Source organism: Lactuca virosa, chromosome 6 (assembly GCF_052849685.1).
Source record: "Lactuca virosa cultivar CGN04683 chromosome 6, Lactuca_virosa_CGN04683_v6, whole genome shotgun sequence".
In the NCBI taxonomy this organism is placed as follows: Eukaryota; Viridiplantae; Streptophyta; class Magnoliopsida; order Asterales; family Asteraceae; genus Lactuca; species Lactuca virosa.
The window spans coordinates 41,674,869-41,699,734 of record NC_136431.1 but is presented as its reverse complement, the minus strand read 5'-3'; the positions used below and the strand labels follow the sequence as shown (position 1 = coordinate 41,699,734).

General features: G+C 40.5%; 1 non-coding gene across 1 annotated transcript; it reads right to left on the bottom strand.

Annotated features, from left to right (window-relative positions):
• Positions 1-24,262: 24,262 nt before the first annotated feature.
• LOC145122985 (small nucleolar RNA R71) lies at positions 24,263-24,369 on the bottom strand. The gene has a single exon (XR_013714866.1). It is a non-coding gene; the product is annotated as a small nucleolar RNA R71 (small nucleolar RNA).
• Between the last annotated feature and the right edge of the window lie 497 nt (positions 24,370-24,866).

Genomic DNA, 24,866 nt, shown 5'->3' with positions numbered 1-24,866 from the left:
CAAAGAAACGTGACGGTCTTCTTTGTCAACCGAGTCAAAGGAATCGGTATCTTGGAGAAATCCTAAATGAATCTCCGATAGTAACTTGCCAATCCAAGGAAACTCCAAATCTCAGATGGAGACCTAAAAACTCCCACCTCATCACCACCTCGACCTTGGCCGGATCGACCAGAATGTCGCTTTGGTTGACTAGGTGCCCCATAAACTGCACCTCACGCAACCAGAACTCACACTTGGAGAACTTCGCATATAATCTCTCCCTCCTCAGAGTCTCCAATACCCCCTCAGGTGCTCCTCATGCTGCTACCGAGTCTTGGAATGGACCAGGATGTTATCAATAAATACAATCACAAACTGATCCAACATGGGCCTGCATACGCGATTCATGAGATCCATGAATGTTGCTGGAGCATTGGTGAGTTCGGAAGGCATCACCACAAACTCGTAATGACCATAACGATTCCGGAAGGCCATCTTCTTCATGTACTCCTCCCTAGCCCTCATCTGGTGATAACCCGAATGCAAATCAATCTTGGAGAACCAAGATGCGCCCTGAATCTAATCAAATAAATCATCGATCCTCGGGAGCGGGTAACGTTTCTTCACTATTAGCTTATTCAGCTCCTGGTAGTCAATACATATTCGATGCGTCCCATCCTTTTTCTTCACAAATAAGCTCGACGCTCCTTATGGTGAACTACTCGACCGAATAAATCCATTGTCTAGCAGCTCCTGCAACTATGAAGACAACGCCTACATCTCTGGAGGTGCTAACCGATAAGGTACCTTGGCTATCAGAGCCACACTTGGAACCAAAGCAATCCGAAACTCCACCTACCTCTCCGGAGGCACTCCTGGCAAGTTCTTCGGGAATACATCTGGGTACTCTCGAACAACTGGTACATCACCTATGGTCATCTCACCATTCTTCCGGGTATCCGTCACATATGCCACAAACGCAAAACATCCCCGCTGAAGATAACGCTTGGCTCTGGCTGCTGAACATAGAGCCGACCCACGCTGAGCACCCTCACTGTGGATCACCAACTCTTCCCCACCTGGGGTCCGAACACATACCAACTGAAGCCCATAATCAATCATCTCCCCATTGGGTGTCAACCAATCCATCCCCACAATGTCCCTGCTCTCGCGTAGGGGAATCGAAACCAAAATAATCAGATACTACTCACTGAATAACTCCAAAGTGCATCCCCGGTGAACCCTCGACACTAGCACCAGGCGGTCTTCCACAATCTCAACCTCTAGTGGATAATCAAACTCTCCAGGGGCATCGTCAAACCTCCTGCTAAGCGCAAGGGATACAAAAGATTGGGTAGCCCCCGAATCGAATAGGACCAATGTAGGAATACCGTTCACAATGAACGACCCTAAACAACAATACAAACATATAAGCATGACAAATAATATAAATAAGAAGATAAGGAGAAGATACATACCAGTGACCACGTCGGGTGCTGCATGAGCCTCCTCGGCTGTCATTTGAAATGCCCTACTCCGAACAACTGGCGCCTCCGCCTTGCCCTGGCGGCCATCAATGATCCTCAGAGTCGTTGGAGCAGGTGCTACTATTGGTCCTCTTGATGCTAAAGTCGGGCAACTGGCCTTTTTTTGGCCCCTCTGATTGCAATGGAAGCAAATCAGATCTGATGTATGGGTGGTGGTGGTAGTAGCAGTACAATCCCTACTGAAATGCCCTGTTTTGCCAAACTTATAGTAGACCGAACCACCCGCCCTGCAGAATCCATCATGTGCCCTGCCACACTTACCACAACAGCCCCGACTCTGCTGGCCCCTCGATCTAGAATCGAAACCCTTGGGTTTCTTCGCCGAAACCCTAGTCGTCTGCCCATGATCTGCCTTCCTCTTCTATATGTGATCCAAATCAATCTCCCGTTCTCGATCCCAGGATATCATGTCGTCTAGTGTCGAGCAGGCAGAAAAATTGACAAACTCCCGAATATCTGATCTCAACATGTCATGGTACCGAGTCTTCCGCATCTCCTCGTCTACGGCATACTGGGGTACCAATAGGGCTTTCTCTTTGAGCTTGGCGGTGATCTCCACCACGGTCTTAGTCGTCTCTCCCATATCCAGAAACTCCCTCGCTAGCTGTTGCACTTCAACAGCTTGTGCAAAATCCGCCCAGAATATTACCTGGCCATGGCCTCAATCACTGGGGCTCCTAGATTATAGCCAACCTCCTCCCACTAATCCCGAGTTCGCTCCCTCAGACATCCTGCAGTGAACCTCACCTCCGACTCCTCGGGGCAGAAGCTCGTCATCTGGGCACACTCAATATCTGTTAGCCAATGTGTGGCGGCAATAGGGTCCTTCACCCCAAAGAATTTTGGTGCCCCACATCCCCTAAAATCCTTGAAGGAGAGAGTGCAGGCCCCAGACTGGCTAGCGGAGAGATCAGCCCTGATGATCTGAAGGCGATCCTCCATCAGCTCCATGATACCCTCCTTGATCGACCCAAACATCACAGGGGTCGCATCAAGGATGCCTTTAGTAACCACTGACACAATGAACTCGTGTAATCCCTCATCAATTGGCTCGGTGCCCGTGCCCGTGCCCAAACCTGATCCAGATCCTGATCCCCAGGCTCCATTGCGTGTAAACACCATGCTGAAACATAACCACATAAACAATCATTAAACACACGAAGAGGTTCACACTCTCGAGCATCCTAGATTCATCATGGTCTTCTTGGTATCGAGTATAAATCTTATGCTTCCAGTAGTACGGGCCCAATACTACCTTCCACACCTTTCTATACCCCCCTCAAGGACTACCTTAACTCCTCTAAGTCACTCCTTCTAATACTCTCCTCATACTATCAGACGTCTTACATGCCAATATATATTCTAGAGGCTTCCTTGGGTTTCTTTCCTCACCACTCTCTACTATCAGCTGCGGAAGGAACTCCCATTAATACCATCTAAATACCACACGAATACAATTACATACTATCGGTACTAGATAATTCTTTGAATGAAAGGTCCCACACTACAACGGTTGGACTCAAACAAGAGTTGTGCAATAGAGTTAAATCTATCCTTCTAAAATTATCTAATCTAAATAATATGTAACCAAACACAATCGTCCACTAGTCAGCTGGTACTAATAAAATTCCTAAAAGCACAAAGCACACAACATTCAAGCATCACACAATTCAAATTAGAACACAATCTAAACATCCCATCATATCAGATAATGTGATTTTAGGACTCCAAGCAATCTGGGAACGTCCCATCAAAGTCCTTTTGGAAGGAGAAAAGATGAAATGGTCCTCAGTTTCTTGGCCATCATCTGTATATGAAACCTTTCAAAGGAGACTATACATGGCTAAAGTAAAAACCAAGCTAACAATTGACGCCTTCCAAGCGACTCATTTGATGCTTCCTCTAATTCTTGCTTCGAGAATTGTTCCAATCGACAAAGGTTCTCCCACCCGGAAACCTGACAAGATTCCTGACGAGCCTCTGATTCCTCCTCCATTCGAACTATTCATCACTGAATCTTGTCGTCAAATCCTCTCCTCGTTTTCTGACAAAGGTTAAAATCCCCAAGACAAAGGCAAAAATATTGCTACAGATTCGGACAACCCAGTGAAGACGTTTAGAGAGTCTGGGGGTTGGTCCCATGAACAAATTGAGCAAGTAGTGGAAGAAAGCATTCAGATTCAAGCTCTCAAAGACAACCCAAATCCGATGTGGGGCATTTCTCCTCTCTTCTGAGACGAAAACATTCATGATATAAATTTTGTGGCCTTTATGTATTTTGATCTTCCAACAAAAGATGCTGATCAAATCGACTTTCCAATCTCTCCTCATGGGCATTACTATATCAAGTTTGCACCTCTGCATCCAACCGATGATCCTCAAACAATCATCCGAACTAAGCGTGAGAGATTGAGCACCTTTTATTCTGTCAATGTACGACCCCAAAAGGAAGTGTGGTCTCGGAAAAGTATTACCAAGATCGTCGGATACGGTAATAAGGTTCAAAGTATGTTTGAATTGGATTGTCTTTTGCATAGATATTTCATATCTCGGAACAAGGAATCCACCATCACCATCATGGATGCAAACTCTCATTCGATGAATCCCAATGATATTATCACTTTAGCTGTTCATTTTCGATATTGTCAAACCAATGAATCAAGCATTGGAGCCTACAACGCTGCAATTAGCTTCCTAAAGGACTACATTGTTGAACTCTATCGATTAGATGTAGAGTTTGCTCATCTTTTTGGAACGGAAAACCTCTTAGCCAAGATCATTACCGAACTTCCTGAAGCCCAGATCTTAGCTGAAGGACCAATCGAAGAACCAGAACATGGTTACATCTACCCTAAGAAGAAGACAAATCAAAATGATTTTTTCTAAGTGCTAAAAAAAATCTTATTCCAACCATGATTCTTCAAAAGATCATTTCTAATGCTGCTAAGAGTGATTCTTCCGAACATGTCAAAAAGAAATTTATTTAGCATCTCAGATGGTACATCGAGGTCTGAAGCTGGCTCCAAAGAGCTTACCTATTTGTGTTTGATGAAGCTAAGTGATTAATCAAACGATTGCTAAAGTCACTTAGGGGGAGATTGTTGATACATGAAAAGTGATCCTTTAGCAATCCGAAGTGAAGTCAATTCCGAAGTAAGAAGTGTTCCGAGATGAAGCCAATTCTGAAGTGAAGATTTATCCGAGATGCATCTTTTGTTACATGCTATATGATTTTGTAACGTGAATTAAATGTTCCTAGTACTACTTGGTCCTTTAGTCGTTGTTTTGTTGTACAGTACATGTGACAAGATCAACAGATGCAGCTTTGTCAGTCTGTTGATCTTCAGTTGTCTTTAGTTCATGCACTTTAGCCGATTTGTCTTTTTGTCATTCCTTGTCTATTTAACGAATTGTAACCTTGGTGTTAAGCACGCATGAGTGCAACATTCTCTTTCACATCAATACCAAGAATCATTCAGTCAAATCATTCTTTCTATCATTCTTATTATTCTTAAAATCACTTTACATTGTTCATACTTACTTTTACTTATTTGATCACTTTGTTGAACTTTTAATTTCGAGACAAGACTGGTTTACTAGAATTGACCGGACTCTAATATTAGCAGCATATATTTATCTTAAGTTAATTCAAGGTTTAAGTTTTCAAACCTTGTCCATGCAAATCTTTTTGCTTCCATAGGTTGCAGCTGAAACAAACTCAAAAACCCTTTAGAAAATCCTTCACAAAGTGCCCATCCCTGCCGCACATGTAGCATATTATCCATACCCAACATGGACTCTCATGACCCTTACCGCACTTGCTGCAAGTACGACCCCTCTATCATCATGACCTCGAATATGCAGGCTTAAACCGCTTAGCCGCCGACTGCAACTGGACTGGAACATGTTTCCTCTCCCTCCTCTGATTCTCCTTCTCATCCTCTCTTGCCTAAGTCTCCAACTCAATCTCCTTCCTCATGGAATTGGACTACAGCTCAACTAATGAATGATACCGATTGTTCTTCACAAACTCCCTAATATCCTTATTGAGCATACTCAAGTACCGGGTCATCCGAACCTGCTCCGATGAAGCGTACTCTGGGCAAAACAAGGACCTATCATGAAACATCCTGGTGATCTCGGTTATCGAGTTTGTCGTCTGCCAGAGCGACAGGTAGTCCTGGGCCAACCTCTCTCTCTCCCTCTCTCTCAATCTCTTTCCACCAAAGGATCATACTCATCATGAAACATCTCAACAAACTGCTCTCATGTCACCGCGGCTCGCTTCACATGTGAATATCTAGTAGTCGCACACTTCCACTAGTCATTCGCTCCCAAGCGAAGAAGGTTCAATACAAATCGAACCTTTATATACTCTAGACACGACCATGTATAGAAGCACCCCTTAACATCATAAATCCACGTCATCATAGCAATCAGTTCCTTGGACTCACCAAACTCTGGTGGCTTCGTGTTGGTGAGTTCTCGGTACTGCATCGAATCACGCCCATGCGGTCTCGCAACGACAACGGTTGCGGTGACTATGACAACAGTAGCCTTACTGAATGCGATGCATCACTCATCGAACTGCTAGATCAGTGTGGTCTTAATTGACCCAAACATCTCCAGGATTGCCTACCTCAATGCTGCGGCCACCTCAGTGGCAATGATCCTACAAATCTCATCATCACTAGAACTCGGTCTCTCCAGATCGCTAGAGCCTGAACCTCGGGTAGTCACCACCATACTGAAACATGCAATTAAATAGGTCAAAATCAGGCAATACCATATACATACACTACATATAACTCTTGTTACCTTCTCAACGGCCTCAGGACTCTTCCTAAATCGCATACAGATCATGTGTTTTCAGTAGTATGGGCCAATACTACCTTCCACACTTATCCGTATTTGACTCAGATATCCTCCTGAGACCCCAAATCATTAATTTACTCCACATTACGTGCATTAGCACACATCTCTATATGCTCCATGGACCCACACCTAAACCCTAGATACTCGTCCTAGGTTCCCTTGACCACCTCTCGTACTGCTAGAAATCTCCACTAATCTCGCTAACTGCTCTGTTTATACCAGTCATATATAATCCATGATCACATAGAGAGTCGAATAAATGATTCTACCCAAAATCCAAACTAGACAAGGAATAGGAAATAAGGCTACACCAGGCATTCTAGGGCTATAAAATCCTAATCATGTGTAACTATATATTATACACAAAGCAATTAACAATATTAATTTCAACTTCTAGCATAGCATCACAAGTATTCCCCTAGGCTACAAGGCATCACAAAAACAGGAAAATCTATCATGCATATCCTAATGGGATTCTTAGCATATCATCTAGCATGCATTTCTAGCAGCAACTCAATTATAGCATATATGATAAGTATGTATATTTTTAGGAAATCACTTTCGAGCTCCGGCTGTAACGTCCCGATTTTATGAAGCAAAATTTTCATTTGTATTTATTTAAAAATATCAGAGTATAATTACATTATGCGGAAACATGTTGCGAATGCGTGCGTGTACATTCGAACCTTGCCATTCTCACGAATGACTAAAGTACCTAAAAAACATTTTTAATTAGTTGGGTAAGCACTAGGCTTAGTAAGTTCCCCAAAAATTCCATATACCACAATACATATACATGCATACAAACAATGGCTCACGATGTGCCAATAATATGTTTACTTATGACCTACACATCATTTTGTTAACACGAGTCTATGAAACAACCCAAAATCTCAGTAAAATTCTTCATTTTTAATTAAGAAATTCATTCCCATAAATTATAAAATTCCAATTACAATTTTTTTCAAAATTCATAACATCAAATAAATCTTTCATAAAATCAGAGTGTCCCAAATAAACGCCTGAGAGTGCATGCTGCGCCATCACGTCGGGCTCTTGACCTTAGATCCTGAAGTACCTGAAACAACCAACAAACTGTAAGCTAATGCTTAGTGAGTTCCCCAGAGCATACCCCACATAATCTACATAACCATATAATACATATCAATCACATAAGCCATGCATATAAACATATAAGGATGCCCCGGAAACCCTCCAGGGTCTTAGTCCATTGCCTCGGGAACCCCCCGAGGTCTTAACTAAGGATGCCATGGAAACCCTCCAAGGTCTTACACCCTAGTGCCTTAGGAACCCCCCGAGGTCTTTAGTTAGGATGCCATGGAAATCCTCCAAGGTACTACACCAAAGTGCCTCGGGAACCCCCCGGGGTCTTTCATGTAATTACCATAAATACAACTAGCATACAACATAGCAAATATTCAACTAGCACATCACATAGTAATAATGGGCCGAACATGGTGCCTTCGACCCATTGGTATGGTGAGGAGACTCACCTCTCAATAAATGTTGAACTGATAAGATCTAATCCCAACTCACACTCCGAACTCAACCGTCTACAACCAACCTGTAATCACTTCAACAAAACCCCGAATTAATATAAATACCCTTACAGTCAAACTTGGTCAACCATGGTTCAAGTCAAAGTCAACAGTCAAGGTCAACATTCCATGTTTGACCCAACTCGTCGAGTTTCTTCATTGTTCAGAAAGCCAGGACAACCCTAGCCAACTCGTCGAGTTATCTCACCAACTCGCCGAGTTCGCTCAGTATCCAGAAGGCGAGAAAACCCGATCCAACTCGCCGAGTTGGTAAGGCAACTCTTCGAGTTTTTCCCTTGTTGCACATGTGCGGATTTTCCTTCGATTCTAGGGACTCTAATGCTCATATATGAATTCCTAATGTGCCTTAAAGGATAAAGTTTCCAACTTTATCCTTTGGTTCTATCCCAAACGTCCAAAACTCTTAACCAAGTCTTTTAAACCCAAAATGTTAACCATTAAGCCCAAGACCTTAGAGATCTAGAACCCACCCCTTTTTAGAAGAGATTCTAACCTCAAGGACGTCCCAACGATTGATGCTTTATAGACATGCATGTCCAATGTATATCTTGAAACTATAATGGCCCCAAAAGGAGAAATATGCCCTAACTTCCAAGCATGGCATCAAGACTTGATCAAAAGTCAGATCTAGCCAACTGAGAGACTCTCTTACCCTGGAGATTCATAAAGTTGCAAGCTTTATGAATCCCATGCTTGCATAACTAAGAATGAGGAGGGATGAAGGGACAAAATCCGAGATCTAGCTATGCATGTACATAAAAATTGGGTTTTAAATACTCACAACAGTTCACTCCAGTGCCAACACGAAGATGCTTGTTAAATCCTAACCTCTTTCTCACAAACTTCTCCTCTTCTTGCTCCAAAGTGCCAACTATCTCACAATATGGAAGGAAATGGGGATTAGGGTTTGCAATATCGATATTAGGGTTTAGGGGGCTGATAAGGGTTCAACCTCTAATGCTTAAGGAGATTATATAGGGTGCAAACCCTGAAAATTAGGGTTTTCCTTTCCAGCATCAAGTCGTCAAGTTGGGGCTCCCCAACTCGTCGAGTTGAGTCCTTAAACCCGCGTCCAAAATAATTCCTACACGACGAGTTGGAGCTCCCCAACTTGTCGAGTTCCAGTCCAAAACCCTAAAATAATGAGAAATAAATAATACCTGGACTAAGCGTTACAAATCTCCCCCACTTGAACTAGACTTCGTCCTCGAATTCTGCTGATGCGAAAAGGTCCGGGTAATGCTCTCGCATCTCATCCTCTAGCTCCTATGTCCATTCCGAGCCTTTCCGGTGCTGCCATTGCACCTTCACTAGCTTCACCTCCTTGTTACGCAGAACCTTAGTTTTCTTATCCAAAACCATAACGTGCCTCTTAATGTAGTTCAGGATCTCATCCATCTGAATTTCGTCCAAGGAAATAACTGTAGCCTCGTCAGTGACACACTTCCGAAGCTGAGACACATGGAAGGTGTTGTGAATCTGGCTAAGCTCGTCCGGCAGGTCCAGACGGTATGCCACCTTGCCCACCCGGGCAGAAATCTTGAACGGACCAATAAATCGCGACCCTAGCTTCCCCTCTTCTGAAACCTAAAGACACCCTTCCATGGTGACACTTTCAGTAATACGAAGTCTTCCACCTGGAACTCAAGATCCGAGCGACGCCGGTCAGCAGAGCTCGTCTGATGGCTCTGCGCGACCCGCAGCCTGTCGCGCACTTGCTGGATCAACTAGGTAGTCTTAAGCACCACCTCGGTGGTTCCCATGACTCGATGCCCAACTTCACCCTAACAAACTGGGGTCCTACACCTATGACCATACAACATCTCAAATGGGGGTCGGTCGATACTATCATGATAACTATTGTTATATGAAAACTCTGTTAGTGGAAGGTATGTATCCCAACTCCCTCTGAAATCCAATACGCATGCCCGCAACATATCCTCGAGCGTCTGGATCGTTCGCTCACTCTGGCCGTCTATCTGGCGGTGGTATTCAGTGTTGAAGTGTAACTGTGTGCCCAAATCCTCGTGGAACTTCCTCCAAAATCTGGCTGTAAATTAGACATACCTGGTAGAGACCACCCACACTGGCACCCCGTGCCTAACCACCACCTCTCGCACATAAATATCTGCTAATTTCTCAGCAGAGATGCTCTCGGAGATTGGAATAAAGTGGGCACTCTTCGTCAATCTTTCCACAATGAACCAAATGGAATCCACACCCCTCGCCATCCTTGGTAACTTCGTGATGATCTCCATGGTGATCTCTTCCCATTTCCACGTGGGAATAGGTAGCGGTTGAACCTTGCCATGAGGCCGCTGATGTTCGGCCTTGACCTTCCAGATGTTCAAGCACCGCTCCACAAACCAGGCGATCTCCCGCTTCATGCAGGGCCACCAGTAACTCAGCCTCAGATCTTTATACATTTTTGTAGCCCCCAGATGTATAGAAAACTTAGACCTGTGCGCCTCCTCTAAGATTTTCTGTCTCACCCCCCCAGATACCGGCACCCACACTCGGCCACACTGTGTCAATACACCCCGACCATCCCGAACAAACAATGGAATCTGACCCTAAATCCACTCTATCTTCCAGTTCTCCCTCTTCAAACCCTCCACCTGAGCCTCCTTGATCATATCCAACAAGGGAGAGATCACTGTCATCCTCAAACAGACATCCCTAATTGGAGCACTCACCGCCTTGCGGCTCAAGGCATCAGCCACCACGTTGGCCTTCCCTGGATGGTATAAAATCTCGCAGTCATAATCCTTCAGCACATCCAACCACCTCCTCATTCGCATGTTGAGGTTCTGCTGATCCATCAAATACTTCAAACTTTTATGGTCAGTAAAGATGGTGCACCGGACTCCGTACAAGTAATGCCTCCAGATTTTAAGGGCAAACACAACCGCCCCCAAGTCCAGGTCGTGAGTAGGGTAGTTCGCCTCGTGAGGCTTCAGCTGCCTCGAGGCGTACGCGATCACATGCCCCATCTGCATCAAAACTGCCCCAAATGTTGTTGGATTAGTGTCTAAGTCCATAACTATAATTGGTATGTACTTGACCCGACTCGGCATGGTCCATTTGGGTTGCATGGCATCAGAACATTTGGATAGACCGTTTATGAGGAAAAGATATTTTGTGACATATTAATATATTATAAGTTCTAATATATTAATATGAAATCATGTTATTTAATTAGTATTGATCAAGAATTAATTTGGACTTAATTTAGTGATCAAAAAGAGACTAATTAAATATATGGGGATTGATTGTGTAAATCATTCATTCTTATATATGTGGGCTTATGATCCAAGATTCCTTTATGTTGGGTTTAATCCATGTGGTGATCCATGGATACTCCATGGAGGTTAAAACCCATGGAGCATAAGGAATGGGTAAAGTCATGAGTTACATGGTGTAACCCTAATAGCCACACTATATAAGAACCCCTTTAGTTCAAGAAATTGGCACTAGTGATACATATTTTGAGGGCTAGCCAATTTGAACATGTATGTCTTCTTCTCATGGTTATTCCAAGAGTTCATGATGTTGTGTGAACCATTTGAGGTGTCACACTTGGGGCACTAGGCTCTCAAGCTTCATGGAGTCAAGCAACAACAACAAGGTATGTATTCTATCTATTTTAGTATCCTAGTATCAATGTTTTGATATGCTAGTTAGGATAATACCTTGGATAATCATATTTGCATGTATAATAGAGAAAACATAGATCCAAGGTATTTAGGGTTGCATGTACACTTAGGAGTGTTAGAATGCTCAAAACCCAACAGTGGTATCAGAGACTAGGCTTGTTTTCAATTATACTTGATGCAAATTGCTGAAAAATGCTAAAAAAGTCAAATTTCGGGCATTCTGGGCACTGGACTCGCCGAGTCCACTGATGAACTCGCCGAGTCCATGAAGAAAATCATCCTACTCGGCGAGTAGGTTGATACACTCGACGAGCAGGAGCCCCAGACAGCATATTTTCGAGTTTTTTTGGCTAGAAATGGACTAGAAACATTACCCTAAGATGTTTTTGAACTTATAAACTTGTTTTTGATGTGGTAATGTTCATACTAATCCAATTTTAAAGATAATTGTCAATAGATTCATGTTTTGTATTAGTTTAGTGATTAGGCTAATTACATGAAAAAGTTTGATTTGAATTATCTTATTCTTATGAGTTGCTTAGATTAATAGAAAAGTTAATTGATTATATGTTTTCAATCCATTTTAATCTAAGATATGATTCTAAAATGTGTTTTTGTAACTTGTCCTCAAGTTATATGAAAAGTCACATTTAAGTTTCATAAAACTCATAAAAGTTGGCAATGGTTACAAAAATGAAGTGTCTTGTCCTCAAGTTATGGAGGTTCAAGAGTTACTTCATTAAGTAATAAAATGTGTAACCTTAATTAATTCCATAAGTTACAAAATAAAGAAAAGTTACATTCTTTTATTAGTTTAAAGTCTTCCATAACTTGTCCTCAAGTTATGGAACTTGAAGAGTTTTTTAATTAAAACTAATTTAAACACATAAGTTATGGAGTTAATTAGTTTTGAATAGTTTCAAAACTTGCCCTCAAGTTTTGGAATTTGAAAAGTTTCACTTATGAATACTTTAATTCCAAGTTAGCCCTTAGAATTTTAAAAGTTAAAATTCAACCCTTATACTATTATTATAATCTTAATTATATAGATATGTATAAGAAAAGTCAATCTTACCGTTAGTAGGCCTCATTCACGAAGCCGGTCTATAAGGGGGGTATAAGGTTACTGCCTATAAAATGGCAGTTTAATGGGTGTCCACTCTCACCCACCGCTTCCTTGACTGGTGGAGGGTCGTTAGCCGAACGGGTAGGACAAGGACTATAATTCTCCCTTCATTAAAAGTATTAATGATAAATACTAAGTAACTAAACTTTTTATAAATTCCCAATCTTAGTTACTTAGGAAAAATGTGAAATTGGTGCTAGCCCATAAAATTACACTTTGTACCTTACCAAGTCGTTAGTGGAGCGTGTGTGGTTAACCGGCACATCGATTAGGTAATATTGTTGTGGGTACCAAGTCAATTTGTATGGTTATTCACACCTTGTTTGTGATCCTCGGCATCCCAGTCACAAACTTGAGAGGGCACAATCGAGATTCAAACATTCCATTGAAAGTTCAATGTATCTCAAAAGATATAGGAGTTTCAAATCCAATTAAAACTTAATTATATTTCGTTTTTCTATGGTGGAAATTGGTAAATCGTCATTTACCTACCTTTAACTATTTTATAACTTGGATTACGGCATCCCTCTTCCAGTTATAAATAGGTTATTGGGTCCTAGCCTTAATATTTCATATTGGGTGTTATATTAAGGACTCTAAATCAACTAACTTGAATATCTCCCAAAAGATGTCTAAGTTCAGACATCTATGATCTTCCCAAATCTCTTGAAACAAACTTTCCTAAATGAAGATGATGTCCCATGGAAATCATACCTCTTTTACCTCCTCCAATTATTCTCCCTAACCCACAAGTTCCTGAAAAGTTTAAGGTCACTCAAGCCCTATTGGCAAGCAAAGGTCTATGTGTGATCACATCTTGGAGATGTAGTCACATATTGACAAGCCGGGAGAGTTGGGTGTCAAAGTCTAGAGGAAGCTGATGATCAATCACTTTCTAAGTCACATAGTGAGTTCCTTTGGGACTCCTATGAAACAGACTATGACAAGACCCTTAATGATCTTATCTATTTGCTAAGATCAACTTCCTAAAACTTTATGGACATTGACAATGATGACGTTGGATATCCAGTAAAGCTCTCTCTTCCCAATGGAAAGGGATCGCCCATAGTCAACTCGGTTGACCAAATGGTAAAGAGAGAGGCTAAGTCTGAGATAGTCCCATTATCAAGGGTCCATTGCCAAAGAAAGGGGCATTAGTTGCGAAGCTGCCAAATTTACCTAAGGATGTTAAAGTCAATAAGTTTGACTCTACTTCAGGTAAAGTCCACTATCTAACTCTACTAAGTTTCTATTCTGAGATTCTTGATACATGATGTGACTGGGTCACATGTTGATGTTTGAAGAATCAAAGAAAAAAGTGAAGAAACTTAAAGAAAGATTATGCTGAATCTGATCGCGTAGATGGATTTCTATCGCATAGTTTGAAGATCGGATTCTTAAGCTACATCTTAGGAGTTATGATATATTGCATAGGATTAGATAACAACAAAGTTTTCATGTGCTTTTGCATTGTAAGGATAGTTTTTCCGCAAAGTTTTTTAAAATAAAAGGAAAAATGATGATTTTATTTATTTATTTTAAAATATCCTTACAATGGCATTTGAGGAAAAAATTGTTGCTTATAAGATTCCATTAAGAGCAAGAGTGGAAATATGAATTTGATTCTTTCATTTGTGGTAGTGTCTAAATTTACCAAATAAGGAAAGATTCTCATCACCTAAGTTTCAGTTGGATAGAAACTTGGAATCATGCAAGTTGTATAGCATGATGAATAAGAACTTTCAAGCATTGGAAAAATTAAGACTAACTACTTGTTCACATGGATGTGTGAGTCAAGTAAAGGATTGAGTACACATTCTTGTGCACTGATCAAGCCCACCACAAATAATCGTTAAGACTATTCGTCATTATTTACTAAAATTCAGTAAATATGGTTATACTTACAAGCTTAAGTGTAATTCTGAGACATTGGAAAAGGTTTCAATGTTTGGCAGAGCGAATAAGAAGAATCAACTTAGGCAGAAAGATAAAAGTTTCTCAAATCTGAAAAGATGGGAGAGTACTTTAGTATCATGTTAGATAATCATCTTAATGATTAAGAGACCTTATCACAATTCATCCTCTAAGTGCATTCTGGTAGCTAAGAAGAGGAGCTATGAATTGTTGAAGTAGTTAAATCAAGAAGATGATTTATACTTCGTTCCAAAAACAATTCTTAGAGTTATACTCTAAGATTGTAACTTGAGTGACATGTCTTAAAGAAGGTTTAAAACACTTGTCAAATGTAAGAGTAAAAGTTTTCTACTCTTGTACATTTGAAATTGGTAAGTTGTGATGTTTTGGATAAAACAAAGACCAACTAAGGCCAATTGTATGAAGTGTTTGTCTTGATTAGAATCCACACTATCTCTTGAATATCTGACAAGAAAGTCTTATATCTCAAGAGGACAGTGGGAGTCTTAAAGGTCTTGAAAGTCTCAAGAACTAATCAAGAATAAAACCTGAAGTTCTTCACTAGCACACGACTTGAGGTTTATAACATATCGTGTCGACATGTCTGTGCCTATTCAAGTTGGATTTGCATAGGAGTTCTGAGAGTTCTCAATTGGTTGCACAGCTACTTGGAAGCAATGGAAGGCCCTTGAGCTGCCAAATGGCAAGAATTTAAGATTGCACAAGTTTAATCCATATAAGTGTGGATTTGTCAGTAACCTTGTCTTGTGATTATGGTTTTGACAAAATTCATATGGATAGGAACTCATACACCATAAAATCTAAGTGTCATAAGGTTTCTCTCCGATTCATGAAAATGATGGTGAGGAAACACTTTCACTAAGTAGATTTTAGCTAGATAGCAATTGTGATATTTGCATTCTCAAAGTCGTTAGTGGAGCGTGTGTGGTTAACCAGCACACTAACATGGACTTGTGAGAAGTGGTAAAGGTCTAAACAATCGAGACTATGATTACGGCATCCCTTTTCATAGTTCTTAAAATTGTTTAGACACACCTGTGAGCTATCTAAGATAAGGTGTATGATATTGATAAAGTTTTATCAAAGCAATCTAGTATCAGAAATCTGAACTTTGGTAAGAAAGTCAATAAAGTATTGATTTCTAGAAGTTCAGCTGATTTCTGATTACATGTCAAAGCTAGTGGGAGCATGAGTGTTATGCTAAAAATCATCATGTTAGGGGGAGCATGATAATTATGATAAAGATTGCAAGTTAGCAATGTTAACTATAGAAAACAAAAGTTTTAATTCGTGAGGCTGCAGGGTTGAAAAAGTTGTTTTGCTATAATTAAGGGAGAGGAAATTATACTTCATTTCAATTCTAAAAGCTTAGATTGAGGTTTTAAGTCCTATTTAGTCAAGGATATATATATATGAATTTCATGTTGGAATGACTCAACATAAGGAAATTCTATATATGGGTCCATTATTTGTGTTCTAAAATTCGATTATGATTACGACATCCCTTTTCATAATCTGAATTATGAGAACTTGGCAAATAGAAATGGAAATGTTATAGCAAAAGACTGGTTTAGTCTTTATGTGAGACATCATGACTCGTGTCTCATATGCTTCGGATATAGGATCGATTACATGTGCTATATTTATCCTTTCTAAAATTTTCCAAATGCCTGGGGCATTAAGAAGGGAAAAGGTCTAGAACTGGATATGACTAAAAGGATTAAGCAATTGTCGAGGACAATCTAAGGTGTACCAAAGATTGGTTGCTCAAGGACAGTTGGAAGTATAATGATAATTCTGGAAGGACCATATTGACATAATCTGTAAGGAGGAAACTCTTGTTCAGAAGTGATAGTCAAAATGGAATATGGAAATGTTTCAAAGTTGGAAATTATTCAATCTGTGTAAGATTAGGAAACTTAATGCAAGAAGGATGTTTCCAAGGAGTTGATCTCCTTGGAATGCTCTGTAATGGTTGTTGTCAAGTCTTTCTGACTCTGTGCATAATCATTACAGGAGGATCAATGCATATAAGTTTAGAATCTAACAGATTTCAGTAAATGGCATGAATTTGGAATTCTTGCATTTGCAGTAAGGATTTGGGACTGTGAAAGAGGATCATTGGAGTTATGTTCAATTGATCTAATTCACAAAGTGAAGATCATAGACAAACATAGTATGCATACTTGGTGTATGGCATGACTAGTGTTTAGAAAACATAGTGTACATGCTTGGAGCATGGGACAACTATTGTTTTAAATTCAAGAATAAAGTTGATAGCTGAAACAGTATACAATGAATAATGTGTAATCATATGGTGATAAATAAAAGGTGTTTTATTTATGTTCATAGGTTTTGATACCATATTAGATTCTATTATTATTGTGTTTCATTTTGCATGTTTTGACTTCCAGAATAACTAGGTCGTTCTTCCTGATTGACTAAGTTATTCAAACTATCCACAGTCGGTCATATGTTGGAAGTAGATATGAATCAAGACTGTCATGGGTTGGCTTGTAGAGGTCTAAGATGTTGGACAAGGGGCTACAACACTCATGAGTGCTCATAAGTTCTGAGTATTGGATTCAACCCGTGCTCATTGGAATCACTTCATGGATTTTATCACGAGTGATCATGAGACGATAATATCTTATATTCTTCAAACCTAGAGATATGAGTTGTTACTATGAGTTGGTTGTACATTGATTGCACGAAAACGCATTCGGTAACTCGGTGTTATAAAACGTGCCTTTGTGTATGATTCAACAAGTAGTAGAACAAGCCATATGAGTCGAAGTTTATCCATTCCTTTTACCTTCGGGATAAAAGCGATATCTGTGGGCCCCTTGATGATTTGGTGATGACAAATGTAAGTGCTCGGCCGGGCCTGGACTGATTTGATTTGTTCAATTAGTCAATCGTCATAAATCGGAAATCGGGAAACAACAAATGGACAAAGAGAATGATTATAATCCATGTCTCAGTCCATATGATATCTAGAATGGAGGAATATATGATCCCTTATCTAATGGACAAGTCATTGACAAAGGTCAGAGTTCATCTACAAGGTCAGAGTTCGACAACGGCTTTTGAGAGCTACGATTGCCAGTTGGTTCCTGAAGTCATACGCAATAATAGTTTTAGACTTATCCAAGTGGGAGACTGTTGGATTAGTGTCTAAGTCCATAACTATAATTGGTATGTACTTGACCCGACTCGGCATGGTCCATTTGGGTTGCATGGCATCGGAACATTTGGATAGACCGTTTATGAGGAAAAGACATTTTGTGACATATTAATATATTATAAGTTCTAATATATTAATATGAAATCATGTTATTTAATTAGTATTGATCAAGAATTAATTTGGACTTAATTTAGTGATCAAAAAGAGACTAATTAAATATATGGGGATTGATTGTGTAAATCATTCATTCTTATATATGTGGGCTTATGATCCAAGATTCCTTTATGTTGGGTTTAATCCATGTGGTGATCCATGGATACTCCATGGAGGTTAAAACCCATGGAGCATAAGGAATGGGTAAAGTCATGAGTTACATGGTGTAACCCTAATAGCCACACTATATAAGAACCCCTTTAGTTCAAGAAATTGGCACTAGTGATACATATTTTGAGGGCTAGCCAATTTGAACATGTATGTCTTCTTCTCATGGTTATTCCAAGAGTTCATGATGTTGTGTGAACCATTTGAGGTGTCACACTTAGGGCACTAGGCTCTCAAGCTTCATGGAGTCAAGCAACAACAACAAGGTATGTATTCTATCTATTTTAGTATCCTAGTATCAATGTTTTGATATGCTAGTTAGGATAATACCTTGGATAATCATATTTGCATGTATAATAGAGAAAACATAGATCCAAGGTATTTAGGGTTGCATGTACACTTAGGAGTGTTAGAATGCTCAAAACCCAACAAATGTAACATCCCATTTTAAAGAGACTAATTAAATAATAAATCAGGAACCCCGGGAAGTAATTATTATTATTTTATATTGTCAGAGCTCAGAAATTAAATAATAATTAGTGGGGTGTTGGTTTCGGGAAGTCAAATGACAAGATTTGAACTCCAGGGGTTAAAGTGTAGCTGTGGGACTTAATTTGCAAAGATTTTTATAAGTCAAGGGGGTGTATGGTATTATTTGGACTTAATATGTAAGAATTTATGGAAGTGAGGATTAAAAAGTAAATTATGGACCTAAGATGAAAGGATTTTGGAAAGGCGGGGTCTAATTGGTAAATTTCGGATTTGAGATGAAATTTTTTTGCCATGGAGGGGCCATTTAGTAACAGTTGGATTTAAATTAAAAAGGAAAAGGCGAATGAGGGGTTGTTTATGTCATTATGGATTGTAGTTTGTAGGAGCTGGGTATAAAACCCGTTGATCTCTTTGTAACCCTAACCCTAACGGGTTCTATGCAGCCGCCACCACCAGGAGAGTCCTCCCAGCCGCCGCCTCTCTTCCTCGTTCGTTTTCTGATTAGTCAAGGCCGCCAAGCGGCTGTCCCGCCATCGAACCGCAACCCTTGCTGGCGGACGTCATGGGCTGCCGGAAGGGCCACCGAGACCGGTGACAGAAGTCGTGTTCGCCACTGAGGAGGTCATGTGTGACCTGAGGGTTCTCGGTAAGGGTAGTCACCTGCCATCTCTTCTTTATTATCACCTGTTCGACGTCGTTCAGCCCCATCGATGTTCCATTGCCGTTCTTTTCTCCGACTGCCTTATGCTACCACCCAATGTGACCGTGGTGGGTGTGTGATTTACAGTAGGGTTGGGTTCGCGTGTTTTGCTCGCATGGGTTGAAGGGTTGTTGGGCAGTGGATCAAGAGGAAACACCGCCACCACCGTGAGGTGGTGGCTGTCAAAGCAAAGTCGTCGCTGCTGTTCGCTAATTCCAGTGTACGCCGCCGCCGCCTGCTGCTTTTCTTTCCGTCGCCACCAGCCACCATGGAAGGTGACTGAGTACGTGTTTGTTATGTATTTAGGTGTGTGCTGTTGCCATATTGTGTTAAGTGTGTGTGTATGTTGTGTAACCGAAATTCACGGGAAAGTTACCACCACCACCGTGAGGTGGTGGCTGCCACCACGTGCCACCGACGGCCACCACAAGTGTGGCTGTGTGTGTGCGCGTTTTATTAGTATGTGTGTGTGTGTGTGTGTTTTTCTTGGATTGAGTTGTAAAATGTAAATGGTGCCCGGAATAATAATAGAAAATCCGTAACCACCACCGTGGGGTGGTGGCTACCGCCTCCTGCCGCCATCGGCCACCGTGTCGGGTGGCGGTGTGCTTGCCTTGTTGTGTTTGACTCGTTTGGGGAATGCTTGGTCAAGGTGGGCCCAATGAAGCCCTAATGGGCCCAAGGAAACCCTAATTGACATATTAAAACCCTAATGGGCCCAGTGAGGCCCAAAGTGACCTAAAAGCCCAACCAATGGACTAATGGGCTGGTATTGGGTTGGTAAACCCTAATTAGGGTTTGGAAAACCCTAAGAGCATAAAACCCTAATTATGGGAATTGTTTGGGACACACACCCGAATTAATTATTAAACTTAAAATAATAATTAATAATCATTGGCAAACCAACTTAGCAATAATGGACTTAATGGATTAAGTCCTTAAGGGGTTAAGTAAGAAACACTTAACCCTAATCATCATTTCATGTGAAAGCCCTAATTTCACTCGAGCCTTGAATTGGGCCTTCCTAGTGGGCTTTGGTGATTGGACTATTGATGGGTTGTCCAAGAAAAAGTTAATGGACCAAAATAAGTAGATGGGCTTTAGGATAAGGCCCATGTGAGGACTTGAGCCCAATTTGGAAAATTGGGCCATAACTGAGCCTTTATGACTATGTGATAATGGGCCATTGGATATGTATTGGAATAATCGAATGAGCCTTAAGGAAAGACCATGTAAAGGTGTGGGCCCAATTTGGAAAATTGGGCCATATGTTGGACTTTGGCCCATTATTTTACTTTTGGGCTTTTGTGGTGTGAGCGGACCTTGGGCTTGGAACCCAATTATTAAATTGGGTATTGTTTGATGTTGACAGTTCGGGAATCTGTCAACCAGCAGCTGGAGTTTTATCTGCGGGACTTCAACAATGCCAGGTGAGTTATCCTCACTATACTAGGGGGGTCTAAGGCACCAAGGCCGGCCCATTGGATATGTTATCCTAGCAGTGTTAGATTTTGGGTATGAGTTAGTGTTGCATGCTAGTGGTTATGCCAGTTAGCTAGATTTGTAGGACTACCTGTGTTGTTATATGATATGGGGGATTGGTTGAGGTGATACTGCTCCGTGCGGTAACCAACAAACCCGGGAGCATTCCATATACGAGCTGTGGGCCCGGTAGGCAATCCAGACTCGTACTGTGGGCTCGGTGGCAACCATATGTGAGCTGTGGGCCCGGAAGGCAATCCAGATTTACACGGTGGGCCCAGGCGTAATCCAATCTGTAAAGTTGTGGACCCATTACATGTTGTTCAGTTTGTTATGTTATGATGTTGTTGACATGGTTATGTGGACTGTATGTGTATCGGTATTTTGGGGGTAACTCACTAAGCTTTCGGGCTTACAGTTTCAGTTTATTGTTTCTGGTACATCAGGGGATCGTGGCAAGGAAAAAGCGTGATCGTACAGCTCCTCACTTTTTATGACTTTGTTTCTGGGATACTCTGATATGATACATTTTGAAAACAAGTTTGTAATAGTTAATGGATTTGAAATATTTTTAAAAGTTTAAATTGGCTTGAATTTTTTGAGTGTTAGAAGTTGGTATCAGAGCCTTGGTTTGAGTGAATTGGAGGAACATTCGTGTAACTCCAGTCTCAAATCAAGGAAAGGATTTTCAAAATGATTTCTAAAATGGTTTTCAAAATAAGTAAAGGAGGATGCAGAGTGTACGATCAGCCGGAGCTAGTAAGTAGACCCGAAAATACCATACAATATTTGATTATGTGATATGTTAGAACAGCATGCTAGTGCTAGGCTAGGGATCTTTAGGAATTTCATAATAAAATTGTCTGATTACATGATACCTGCTAGCCTAGGGTTTCCTTTATATGAGATTGACATCATTACTGTAGTTGCTTAGTGTATGCTTCACGGTTATACATAATTAAGATCTTATAGCCTGAGAATGTTTGATTTGGCCTTATGTTCTGTTCTTGTCTGATTGGGAGTGATATGTGCATATTTAGCTATATATTTAGTATAGATTTTCATTAATTGTTAGCTAATTATTTACATATTATGGACAAAAGGTACTTAATAGTGTTCAAATTGTATTTTCAGTTCAAAAGAGAAGCTCGTAGATAAAAGGAAGCAGGAGATACGATCGAAAGCTCGGGAACTAAAGAAAGAAGAAAAATGCTAAATCCTGAAGCTACTCGGCGAGTAGGGACGTCTACTCGACGAGTACATATGAAGATTCGCGAAGCAATACGTAAAGTCCTTGCCGTATACGGATTCTTCAAGGGGACTCGGCGAGCCAGTTGTCTACTCGACGAGTAGACCCTGTTTTGAGAAATCTATAAATAGAAGCAACAAATACGAATTGAGTCTCTCTCTGGCTTTTGGGAAGATTACTTGGCGACTAAGGAGACTGCTGGAGATCTGAAGAACGTGAGAAGAACCCTAATCCTCAATTCTAAGAAGACTAAGGCAACTTAGGTTTAATTTTCCACTTTACCTTTGAATAGAATTATGTTAAGCTTGTTTGAATTCGTTTTTAGTTTTTTACCTACTGCAATTATGAACTTATTTTGTTAGTTTCTGTTTAGGGTAGACAAGTTTGCTCCTATGGATTAATTTAATCTTTTGATTAATTGTTATGTGGTGAATCTTGTTAAATTAATCTTGTTAAAGACCCTTATGCATTAACCATAACTATTTTCTGTTAATTGCGAAGTAATTAAGCTGCATGAATATCTCTTAATTGCTTATCTCATATGATTTATGTGAACACATTGCTATATGCCTAGGATTAGTGAATATGAAACTAGGATTAACTAGAGAATGGGTAAATTAATGTGTGAGCTTGTGTGATACACCATCAACAAGAGGTTAATTGAATCACCAATTTAATTAGCTAATTACAAGTCCTATTTAACCCGAATAATTAAACTAGGGAATTTATTAGTTTAACCACTTGATCACTGCTTAAATTAATCTATTTTCTAAGGATTAGTAATAACGAATGTGAATCTAATCACCTTAGTGGGTAACCAATAACAATTAATCCATTACATTACCATAAAAATTAACCATAGGAGTAAATGAGTTGAACCTAAACAGAAACCCTTTTGATCATTGGATTTAGTTGGTTTTTACGTTTTTCAGCTGTTATTTGATTAGTTAAGTTTTAGTTAAGTTTCTAGTCTTGCAAAACTAGAGAAAACCCCTCTATTTTACTAATTGTTTAGATAATTCGAGTAGTTAGATTAATTTCCATTCCCTGAGTTCGATACCCTACTTGCTAATTCATATTACCAATTGACAGGTCCACTGCCTTTTGTGTGTCAAATTCATAAATTAAAAGTAGGATAAAACTAGTTAGTTTAACAGACATCAAGTTTTTGGCGCCGTTGCCGGGGAACGGTTCAAAAATTAATTCTAATTTCTAGTATTATCGACCCTTTGTGTGAGATTAATCTTGCACAAAGTTACTGCTTTAGTAGTCTAGGTATTAGGTTCAGTTTTAATTTTATCTGATTTGTTAGAATTTTTTGTTTGATTTTTTTCAGTTTTAGCCTTGAACTCGCCGAGTGCAATCGAAGCTACTCGACGAGTCCATCGCTGAAACACAGTTTCGTTTTTATTTTATTTTTGTTCTTTTTACGCATGTTTTCTGTTTTGTTTACAGTTCGTTTATGACCAGGGGAGGAGGTACACCTTTGATTCCACCGCTTGAAGACCCGGAAGCAAACTTGAGGAAAAACAAAGGCAAGAACGTAGGAGAAACCGCAACATCGAAGAATTCACCGTTGAAGAATCTAAAAGCTGTTTTTAGTAAGAAAAAGGGCAAGAAAGTAGGAGAATCCATCTTCTCTTCAGTGGCGGACGAAGACCCGAAGAAGGAGGACACCGAGTACGAAATCGAAAGGGAAGAAACCGAGTCCGAAGAAGGAAGCGATTTTGGAAGCGAATTAGCTAACCCATGGCTAACATCGATGAAGTTCCCATGGGCGAATGGAAGAAGAGGATACGTGATGATACTTGACCGGGACTAGTGCAACCCATCATTCCCGCGACTGCCACTTTCGAGCTAAAGGGCCACATACTTGCTCAGCTTAAGGAAATCTCCTTTTACGGGAAAGATCACGAAGACGCTTACAAGCACTTGGATGAAGTCAACGATGTAGTCGACTACTTCAACGTTCCAAATGTACCTCACGAAACCGTTTTGCTTTGCATGCTTCCCGTCACATTCAAAGGAGCTGCGAAGGATTGGTTGAAATCACTCCCTCCCGGATCCATCACCACATGGGCTAAGATGAAAGAAGAATTTATTGATCAATTTTGCCCTCCCTCAAAAATAGCCAAGTTAAAGAAAGCCATAGCTAATTTTGAACAACAAGCTGGAGAATCCCTTTATGAGGCTTGGGAGAGATACAAGGGACTACTAAGGAATTGCCCACATCATGATCTTAATAGCCAACAAGAAGTCTATATTTTCTATGATGGAGTGAATGTGACCACAAGGCAACTCCTTGATTCGCAAGGACCTCTCACAAAGAAGCCACCCCCGGAAATCAAAGAACTAATTGAAGAATTCTCTAAGCACTCTAGAGAATATCATAACCCAAGAAATGAACTGAGTCGGGGGGCGGTGAACTCAGTTAATGATAGCATGGCAGCAATGATGGCTAAACTAGAGAGTTTGGATCGAAGAATAACTAAGATGGACCAAACCATCCATGCAATTAGGGTCGGTTGTGAGAATTATAGAGGGCCTCATCTCACTAAAGATTGTGATCTTGACGAGAACGGGAACCGGAGGGTGCAAGTGTGCTATTCAAGTGGTGATAGGTATGATGACAATTGGCGAAAACCCAAGAAGGATTGGCTTCCTTATGATGAGTACAAAAAGGCAAAGGAGGAGAAATTTAAGCAAAAAGAAAGGGGCTATTATCAAAAAGAGGAAC